Below are 10,899 nucleotides of genomic sequence, written 5' to 3'. Positions count from 1 at the left end.
CTGGATTAGCTGTTTTCTGCCTCAACACAATGGACACCAGCAGGAAACCAGATCAAACCACACACAAGCATATGCATTTGTAGAGAGCGCATATCACATGTGCATGTGTGCAGTTGTGTGTGTGCAAAGAGCCAGGCTAAAGGGCCGAAAGCCAACAAAGAACAAGAAGAGAGAAGCAGCAGGAAGCTGACTAGTCACTTCATCCCCTTCTCTCTCTCTCTCTCTCTCTCTCTCTCTCTCTCTCTCTCTCTCTCTCTGCTTAGGCAGACGGCGGGATCAAGGGAGAAAGTTGAAGTTAAAATCAAAGGTTGACCCAGGGATTATTCCTGAGTGTAGAAGACGGTTCAGGTTTAAAGAGAACCATAGAAGCAGAGGGGATAATTTTTAATGATCAGATTGTCGTCCAAAGACAGAAACACGTAAACATTACCGTAAGTATTGTTAAGCCCTAGTTTGTTCCTCTTTATGATTATTGCTGAATTTTAAAATGATGTGTTGATGATTAAATTCAAACCTATTTACATTTAGTAACATCATTTTATGTAGCCCGCGAATCCGCCAACAAAAAAAATATATATATATTTTTTTTTTTAAATGTAAAGTTTGACTTAATAAAAAATGTCCCCATGGTCGAAATTATGAGATAGAAAGTCGAAATTAGGAGATAGCATGTTGTCTGTGTGCCGACATTAAAACTATCACAACAGGTGGACAGGAGAGGCAACGTGAAAGGTAAAGCGGTTTTCCAACAAGTGATTGAGTTGAAAATGATCGACAAATAATCCCAAAATGTCCACAAAGACAAAAATTGATGCAGAGGGAAGAAAATGTTATGAAAGATGGGAAAGCGAATACATGTTTGTACTTCAAGGAGAAAAACCGGTCTGTCTTCTGTGCTATGAGGCAGTGTCTGTGATGAAGGAATACAATTTACGTCGGCATTTTGACACCGAACACGGAGCTAAATTTAGCCTCCAAGAAAAACATCAAATTGTCCAAGAATTAAAAGGCAGACTGCAATCGCAGCAGAATATATTTACAAAAGCTACAGCCCAGTGTATGCTAAAGGTGTGTGAGCAGGTGAGCTCCGACCAGATACAGACTTTTACAAATGTCAGTTTGTGAAGAAACACCATTGCAGACCGAGTTCAGGAACTAGCAGGCAAGCTAACAACACAGCTAGCTAAGAGACGAGCAGGTACTTGTCTTTTTCATCAGCTGTTGATGAAAGCACAGACAACACGGATACATCATACATCTATCAGTGTTTATACGAGGCTGAAGGCAGACCTGACCGTCAGTGAGGAGCTCTTGGATGTAGCTGCATGAATGAACTTTTTCTTTAAAAGTTTGATCTTTGAAAAGTTTGAGCAGCGGCTCTACTCCGCGCTCCCTCCGGATCCCATATCTGTAAGGCTACCCTACCGAGGAACGCTCATTTCAGCCGCTTGTATCTGCAATCTTGTTCTTTTGGTCGCTACCCAAAACTGATGACAATAGGAAAGGGATGGAACATAGATGGACAGGTAAATTGAGAGCTTTGCCTTCCGGCTCAGCGACCCTCTTCACCACAATTGTCCGGTACAACGCCCGCCTCACTGCTGACACCACACAAAGTTTTTATCTTCAGAGTTAAACTTGGTCTTTGATACGATAAAACAAAACACTGAGGCCGTACTTGACCGGTGAACCGGTAGACGGAAAATGCATGCAAGGGCATCTCCAAGAAAATATCTTCCTCATATGTTCCAGTGCACCTTCTGAGGCAAGTAGTTAAATCCTTAAGTTTGAGCCACCCGGACTATTGCTCACCTGAATGGTCTGCCTCCATCACAAAGTCTACTGAGGAAACTACAAATTGCCCAATGTACAAATAGTAGTACATTGTCTTATGAGGACAAACAGACAGCATGCATCATATACTCTCATGCTAAGCTGAAAAACACCTTTGCTTAATGCCCAAATGAACTTGTTACTTATAATGACCCGCAATTTTCAGGCAGAGCTTTCATGTAGTTCTCAAAAGGGGTATCAAGACTGAGAGAATTGCGCAGCCAAACATATTCTGAAACTAACTGATCCCTTCTTAGCCATCATAATCTACAAGGCTACCCGGCTTCAAGCCACAGGCGTGAGCCCAGCTCAGCTCATGCTTGGCAGGCAGATCTGTACAACAGTTCCCATACTGGAGGCTAACCTACAACCCCGGATTGGCCAGATCTCCAGCGTGTGAGACGAACCGGTGAGAGGATGAAACTGGAGCTACAGGTCTACCACAGCTGGATCAACGTCAGACCTCTACCAGACCTTCAGCCTGTTGCTCTGAAACCGAACAGAGAGCAAAGCTGGAATAAGACCTCTTCAGTCCTTCAGCAACGTGACGCACCGAGGTAGCACTTAATCCAGGCAGATAAGGGAGGGCTGCGTAGGAACCATCGCCATCTGCATTGACACTGCGTTAAAGACTCTTCAGCTCTGATTGGTTGTTTTTCTTCAAGTGGAATCCTACAAATGCCATGAGGAGCGCCAAGAAGAGGCGGATGAATTATCTTTATGTACTACTGTTAGGATATAGTGAAAGTTTGAGAAAATATGATATGAATATTTTTCATTAAAGAAAGAAAGTGTAGCTTTAAGCAGGTGTTTCTTCCTGGCTAGTGATTTTGTTGCTTCAGGACCCCTTAGTTATTATACGTATATAGCAGTTTGAGATTTTAGCTTTTTAACTGCCTTCTTAGCATCCCAGAGAATAGTAGAATCTGCTTCACCTAAAATGTTCCTCATATGCGATTATGTTCTTTTTAATCTCCTCAACAAATGCTGTATCATCTAACATGCTAGCATTCATTCGCCTGACTGTAATCTTTTCTTAGTTTAATGTTAGGTTAAGGCAGTATTTCTCAAACTGTGGGGCGCGCCCCTCTAGTGGGGCGCAGTGGTATTACAGGTGGGGCACAGGGGGAAATGGAGAATTTTTTTATTTCAAGAACTTTATTGAGAACTTCACATATTTCAAAAGTCCAAAGTACACAGACATAAAACATAAAAATCATTAATAAATACATGGCGAAATGTACTTTTGTGTAAATGTTTACATTACGCCGTTAACGGGTTACACTTGCGCATGCGCGACAGCCAAGAGCCGATCTTTTTTGCACAGGTTGCACGTTATTGTTGTTTTGAAAAGATATGCAGTGTAAATATTAGTTCTTTTTTGCACAGATAGAACTTTGTTTGCATTGTTCTAACAAAGTGATTGCACATTTTATTTGTTTTTGTCTGATGGAGCAATCTGGTTTACTTGAAAGTGATTGCAATTTTCTTTATTCTATTATTTGAAAAAGCACAGACGGAGGAGTCACAAAATGTTGTTATTTCAATAAAAATTCAACATCGACCATTTTGTTACAATTTTGTTGGGGCGGTGGGACATCTTCCTCCAAAGTGGGGCGTGACAGAAAAAGTTTGAGAACCACTGGATTAAGGTCACAGTGGTTTATAAATACATTTTACTTACTATTTTCAAAAATGTGTGCAAATGAAAAATAAGCTTATCGTTTTAACATTTAGTGACATCCCAAAATTGCTTAATAAAATTGGTTAAGATGTCGGTGCTGTGTGCACAGATCGCAAATACATTCATACAGAATTCCAAGTTTCTTTTTTTCAACCACGTCAACCATCAACCATGGCTCCATCGACTTCTGAACTATAATGCAGTGAAACAGTCCTGCAGGCTTGGGGCACCACCCCTTCACAAACTGCCACTTGACGAACTCATCCAGATGTTCCTCACCTCTCGTTTGGCCTCGAAGTGGAAGGAAGCGCAACATTTCATTTGGAAAAGAGTTTATTCGTCTAAACAGCTGATCAACATGTACCACAGCAGGCACAAATAACATCAAACACAAAGACCTCATCCACATTGTTAAAATCATCTAAATATTCAGCCATGACATTGAACATTTTACATTTGACACTTAATAACAATCTTCAATTGAAGAAGACTGTAAACTAGAGATTGAGACCATAAACTCATGTTTACAATGTTTACTGAGGGAATAAATCAAGAGACAAGTAAAGTCATTTTAGACTAGACTTCTATACAACCAGAGGAGTCGCCCCCTGGTGGACATTAGAGAGAATGCGACTTTTAAGACACTTTCGCATTGACTTCACTCGGCAGAACCGGAGGTTGCCGCCTGGGACGCACATAGCCGGAGGTCGCCCTGATATGATTACATTACAGCCCATTTAGTTGCTGCCTTCTGCGGTGTTCCTATTAGTCATTCTCAAAAACATGGGGAAATAGGGTCCAGGTTATAGAAGACCAAAGCATCTCTTTAAAGCTTGCTGTGCAATGATTAACGCCGCTCTAGAGATTCCATAATTATTTTCTGGCGTGTCAAGTGGATTGTTAGGGACATCACTGCAAGCATGGGACTTATCTAATCACTTAAGTAAAAAGAAAATAAGGCAAAAGATAGTAGGTCTTATTGTTATACATTACTCGATACTATAGTTGTATCAGTGCAAAGATGTATAGTTTTTACGCATGAACAGGAATTTCACAGCTTCATGAACCATAATTTCAACCCGCACAAACAAAGACTTTTCCCTTCAAAATAATTTAAGATATTCTTGCTTCGCAGTCCATATACATAGTTAAATTCCACAGACACAATGGAGGTGAATGGAATTTAGCTTGTTGAGCTGTGTGAAAGTGCAATGCACATTGCCACTTCCCTAAGCTTTTCTATGAGAACCAGCCAGGACTGTCGCCCACGTAGTGAATGACAAATAACTGAAAGGGGCTAGCCAAATGCTAATGCTAGTGTGGTCTGTACAGAACCTGCCATACACGAGTAAGCTACATGTGTTGGGTTGATTAGATTGGTCAGTACATTGACCAATTTATCCCATTTATTATTTCATTTTGATGTTGTTTTCTGTGTATCAAAGAACCGGTCTCTGAAACCACATTTTAAGTCAATGTGGTTCCATTGAGAGAACTTAGAACTTGTTTTTTGAATTTGCAAATTTGCCACTAAATTTGTGAATGCGAATGGGATTATTTCCATTAAATATCATATTACTTATAAGGTGTGTTTTTTTTGTGACAAAATAGCTTTGGTATTTGTTCAGTGTGGAGATGGAACAATTGGGGAGATGTAACTATGTCACGCTGTGTAGAAATGCCATCACATAAATGATTTGAGTCCGTGTATAAACAGCAGTATGCATGAGTGTGCTGCAACAGAATCTCTCTGTGTGCTGATCCGTGTGAGAACGCTTGTCCCCCAGCATATGCATATATAAGCCTACAATACACTTTCAATTACAACACTGTTCCTGTTCTCTCTCTCTACCCCCCCCCCCACACATACACACACACACACACACACACACACACACACACACTAACACAGGGACACTGAAAAGGCAGAGTCCCTTTTTTTTTTCCCCAGTTATGCAAATAACATCAGCCCTTAAAACGGTTTGAGTGAGAATTAAACGTGAATTAAATGAGGCTTGGCTTCTTTCTTTCCATTCTGTCTGAATAAGGCAAAGTCCCGTCACCATGGGAGATCCCCACGCCGTTGCCATGCCTGTTATGGGATTGACAAGACGAGAAGTGACATAAATACCGTGGCCGGCGTTCAATCCAATTATGTGGCGTGGCCCGCCTCAATACCTGCTAGCCATGCGGTGCTGTGCTGGCGTCCTTGTATTCAGCCCATGCCTCAGAAAATAAGACTGGCCGTATTCATCTTTAAGCCCGGCGCTAACCTTGGTCTCTTCACCTCAGCTAGCTCTGAGACTCTGCCCTCAACCCTACGCTCAACCCATCAGCCTGGTTTAATACGGGCCTTCCCCAGGCTCTCTAAATACCCCCCGGGCTAAAACAAAATCCCCTCTGAACTATCCAAAGACCCCAAGCTAGCACTGGAAATGAATAGCTATTGATGCAATATACGCATAACACAAAGACAGGAAGTTTAAGTGTTAAGAAATTCTGGGTGATTTTTCTGTGAGTGAGTCAATACACAAGGACGACCCCAATCAGGTTGAAGCCCATAGGGGAGCAGAGATGTTGATGATCATATGTTTGGCACTATATAGAACAAGTTGTGTTCAATTTAGGAATAGTGGTGCAATGGAAATCACAGTAATTCTATTTGAACACACCACTACTCCACCTGGTCTTTACAGACTGATGCCACCTCTGTGTCTCTCTTTGGCTTTCTTTCAGCAGCCTTTTGGGAAAAATTGAAATATATATGGAGTTTACAGCACATTAATCCTTTGTGATTTTACCGATGACTATCTTAAGTTTTACTGCAGCAGCATGCATGGTAACTTTCTAGCTCATCAACTGTGATATCTGCTATCTAGAAAAAAAATTTTTTTTACAGCCCTCCCCCTTATTATTATTACAGCCATGTGTGGATTAGCAACAGCCACTCCAGTGGTCTCTTTTGTAGAGCTGGTGACATTAACACAGTAGGCACAGAGACATAAATATGCATAGCCTACGCGTTGTTTTCCTTTGCCTGGTTCTGTTTCATAAATCAAAATCATTGTGAAACTGAGTGCACATGCCAAACATGCTCACACCAATGTGTGAAATAACACAGCTTGGTCAGCGACACTAAAGCTTCAAGCTATGACGCTCTGCGTATCCCTTTTAGCATCACTTTTGCATGGCCTCTTTTCAAAATAAACCTCCGTCTTCGCAGGAAGTTGACATCGCGCCGCGTACTTCTTTACCACTGCATTCCTTGTTTTGATGCGGTAGATGTGGTAGGGCTGTCTGGCTATTTAGCTTTTTTGGGCTAAGAGAGAGCTACGCAGTATGTGAGAGGGAAGGGGGAATTCATACCTCATGTCGTGATGGTTTCATCTAGGCAACAGCGAGCGAGGGAGCGAGGGAGCGAGGGAGCGAGGGAGCAAGTGACTAGCAGCCCCCTCTCCTCAGGCGGCCTCATCCGAAGGCCGTTTCTAATGGCAGTCTCGGTGTGATCAGCGACTCACAAAAATGTCAAAGTTTATTCTTAGTTTTTGCCCTCACACTTTCTCAAAGCGCCGAGTGCCTGCTGTCTCTTCACTGACTCCTCTTAACCCTAACCCCAGGACCGCAGGGTCCCCAGCTGCTATACTCTGCGCCCAATTCAATTTAGTTGTATAGCCCAAAATCACAAATCACAAAATGTGCCTCAGAGGGCTTTACAATCTGTACAACATACAACATCCTCTGTCCCGGGACCCTCACATCAGAACAAGAAGAACTCCCCAAAAAACCCTTTTGATGGGGAGAAAATAAAGGAATTTACCTCAGGGAAGTGAGGGGATAACAGTTTGCTTTTTTGTTGTTGTTTTATTTCATTTTGAATGAGTGAATCATTGATCATCAGAAGTCCCTGGGCTGCTGTTTGTCGCAGGTGAACCCTCTCACGGTGTCACATTGTTTTCACATTGTCATTTGACACACTTATGATGCAAAATATGTGATTACAGCTGCTGTAAAGCTAAAACATACAGCATATTTAGTATGTTCCAATATATTTGCGCAGTAATTACCAGGCTACACCGTGGTCCCCTCTGGTTCTGAGACGACGATTCCAAGAAGAAAAGAAAAAAACAGAAGTAAGAAAACTTGAAGCAACACGTTGCTGTGAGCGCTGGGTCACTTTCTTTTTCTTTTTTTTCCCCAACGAGTGACAAAACCAAAATGTAAAGTGGACTTGACAACCAAATCGGTCCCCCTCCCCTCTTCTCCGGCAGTGCTTGGCTTGTGTTTGGGCCCCAGAGCCTATTTTAACCACAGGCATTTACAAGCTCCCCTCTAAACAACCTGCCAGGTGCTTTGAGCCTCCCGCTGAAGGGCCGCAGAACGTTATGAGACTCCAATAAGATTAGAGCAGAATGGGCCGTGAATAGAAGAATGGAAGCTCTTATAATGGGAGAGATTGTTAGCACAGCGATGTGTTGCTCTGAGCTCCCATGACCAATCTATAACTAATGAGCATTCAGCGAGCGTGCTCTATGTCACAAGTGTCCCGAGGCTGCGACGGGGACATCGAGGCGAGCAATTTCTCATATTTGTCAGCAACACGGGCTTAATCGCTTCGGTCAAGTTTTACTTGTATCGCATGAATTCGGTAACGTTGAGAACGTTCTCACACTCAGCTTGATGAAAATTCATGGGCCTGGTTACTGACAAGTGAGTATTTTATAGTGAGATTTAAGCATCCAGAGATTGGGTTTTGACATGTTGGTTCCCACGTGCCGGGAATGAAGCTAACAAACCGAAATATTGCTGTTGTAATATAGTTCACTCTCTGTGAGTTTGCTAATACAATTGACAATACAGCAACGATTTTGTGGTTGTATGCAATTAACAGAAGTGGGTATTTTTAATTAGCAAAACGTCCGTGATGAATGGAAACAAAACGAAGAGTCTGCAGCCACGCTAGTGAAGCAGCGCTTTGAGCTAAATGCTAATATCGTCATGCTAACATGCCCATAATGACGTCGCTGGCATGCTGATGTTTTATGATTCGGATACCATGTTCACCATCTCACTTTAGCGTTAGCTAGATTGCAATATTGAAAAATAATACTGTCAAATTTGCATTTATTTCGCAGGTATTTTGGGTCTTAGATCAAAGTATTGGTGGCAACAGATGAAAAGTCACATGGTCACCAAAGAGATTTCAAAAGCTAGAGGATGACCTCACGCATAGAACTAATGATTTATTGTCAAGATGAATAATATCGACCTTGTTATGTATTATTACAGAATAAGAAACCAATAAATAAACTTTTGGTTTGTCCACACTGAATCTGTTAAATGCACTTCTGTCACGTCATGTAAGGGAACCATCAGCCGGATCAGACTGGAGATGTAACCACTTGAAAAATAGATGAGTAACATGCTATCTTAGACATTTATACTTTAAATTTTTCTGTTGTGATATTTACTGGAAATGACCAAAAGCAGGACACTCTCTCCCTCCAGCCAGCTGCCACCTTTTTTTTGTTTTTTTGGGAAGTTTTTCCTTTTCCAATGTGAGGGTCTGAGGACAGAGGATGTTACGTGTTGTACAACTAAATACTGAATACTTAACTCCATGAAGTGAAAACACAGTTGTGAGACAAAGACGCGGACAACTTCCAGACCGGACAACGTCGTAGAGACCTGTCAATCACCGTGTAGCCCCGCCCTAAATCATCCCCTGCTTTATGGTCTGTTTGACTCTAAATAGACCATAATGTACTAAATGAACATCATGCTGTATTGAAGAAGACTGTAAACTAGAGATTGAGACCATAAACTCATGTTTACAATGTTTACTGAGGGAATAAATCAAGAGAGAAGTAGAGTCATTTTAGACTAGACTTCTATACAACCAGAGGAGTCGCCCCCTGGTGGACACTAGAGAGAATGCATCTTTAAGACTCTTAAACATGGTTTCACTTTTCAGACCTGGAGGTTGCTGTCTGCAGAAATAGAAATGTTTGCAATATTCTATCACTCATTGAGGATTAGATGGGATATGAATATGCACAGTTTGTTGTTTACATTACAGTCACTAGTCTAGATTATTTAAAGTTCAAACTAAAACCAAAACAAGCAGCTACAGCCGTTTTAAACATAGAATTCACTTTCAGTCAATTTACCTCATGGGCTAGTAAAAGACAACAAAATGTATTCCATTAGGCTTATATCATTATAATGATCTGTTTAACATACGTGATATTTATATACATATCATAGACATATGATGTGTAGAAAAAAAATATATAATAAATATTCTCATGCAGCTTCTTCTTGCCAATGCTTTAAAAACTGATATTCACGGTTTGATGATGTCACTGACAACCATAACAAAACTACAGTGAGTCTAAATGAAACAATTTCCAGTGTGTCATTCAGTATTGTTTTGCATTGTCTTTTCTAGTGCGAAAAAGTACATTGAGGGAACAGGTGCATCGAGGGTGACACACACACACACACACACACACACACACACACACACACACACACACTCTCTAAGGGGCTTTATCCCAGGGCTTGTGTCTTTCTCTCCCTCCACAGAGCGAGGTGATGTTTAATGGAAAGTTAATATGGCTTTAATGCTTGTCGCCGCACTTCGACACTGAAGGCCCCGCTAATCCACTCTGTTCCACACTGCCTGGAAACAGATGCTCTGGCCCAGGGACAGAGAGAGTGAGGGACAGAGAGAGAGAGAGACAGAGAGAGTGAGAGACAGAGAGAGTGAGGGACAGAGAGAGTGAGGGACAGAGAGAGTGAGGGACAGAGAGAGAGAGAGACAGAGAGAGTGAGAGACAGAGAGAGTGAGGGACAGAGAGAGTGAGGGACAGAGAGAGAGAGAGACAGAGAGAGTGAGAGACAGAAAGAGTGAGGGACAGAGAGAGTGAGGGACAGAGAGAGTGAGAGACAGAGAGAGTGAGGGACAGAGAGAGAGAGAGACAGAGAGAGTGAGGGACAGAGAGAGTGAGGGACAGAGAGAGAGAGAGAGACAGAGAGAGTGAGGGACAGAGAGAGAGAGAGACAGAGAGAGACAGAGAGAGTGAGAGACAGAGAGAGTGAGGGACAGAGAGAGAGAGAGAGAGAGAGTGAGGGACAGAGAGAGAGAGAGACAGAGAGAGAGAGAGAGAGGGAGTGGAGAGAGAGAGACGATGCTATTGGCAATTGTATTGAAACAGTATACAATATTTCCACGATGACATTTCACCTTTTTACAAGCTTGCGTCGCTCTAATGTTCTCACTCCCTCGCATGCATTTTCAACTTTTCTATTTGTAAACCGAGGCACCAACCCGCCAATGTTGCAGTCGCTAAACGCTCAACTCACACGCCAATCACATTGTG

The sequence above is a fragment of the Cebidichthys violaceus genome, unplaced genomic scaffold (assembly GCF_023349555.1).
Source record: "Cebidichthys violaceus isolate CVI_PGR_0920_01 unplaced genomic scaffold, fCebVio1.0.p SCAF_3, whole genome shotgun sequence".
Lineage (NCBI taxonomy): Eukaryota > Metazoa > Chordata > Actinopteri > Perciformes > Stichaeidae > Cebidichthys > Cebidichthys violaceus.
The sequence above is the reverse complement of the archived record's forward strand: the minus strand, read 5'-3'. Positions refer to the sequence as shown.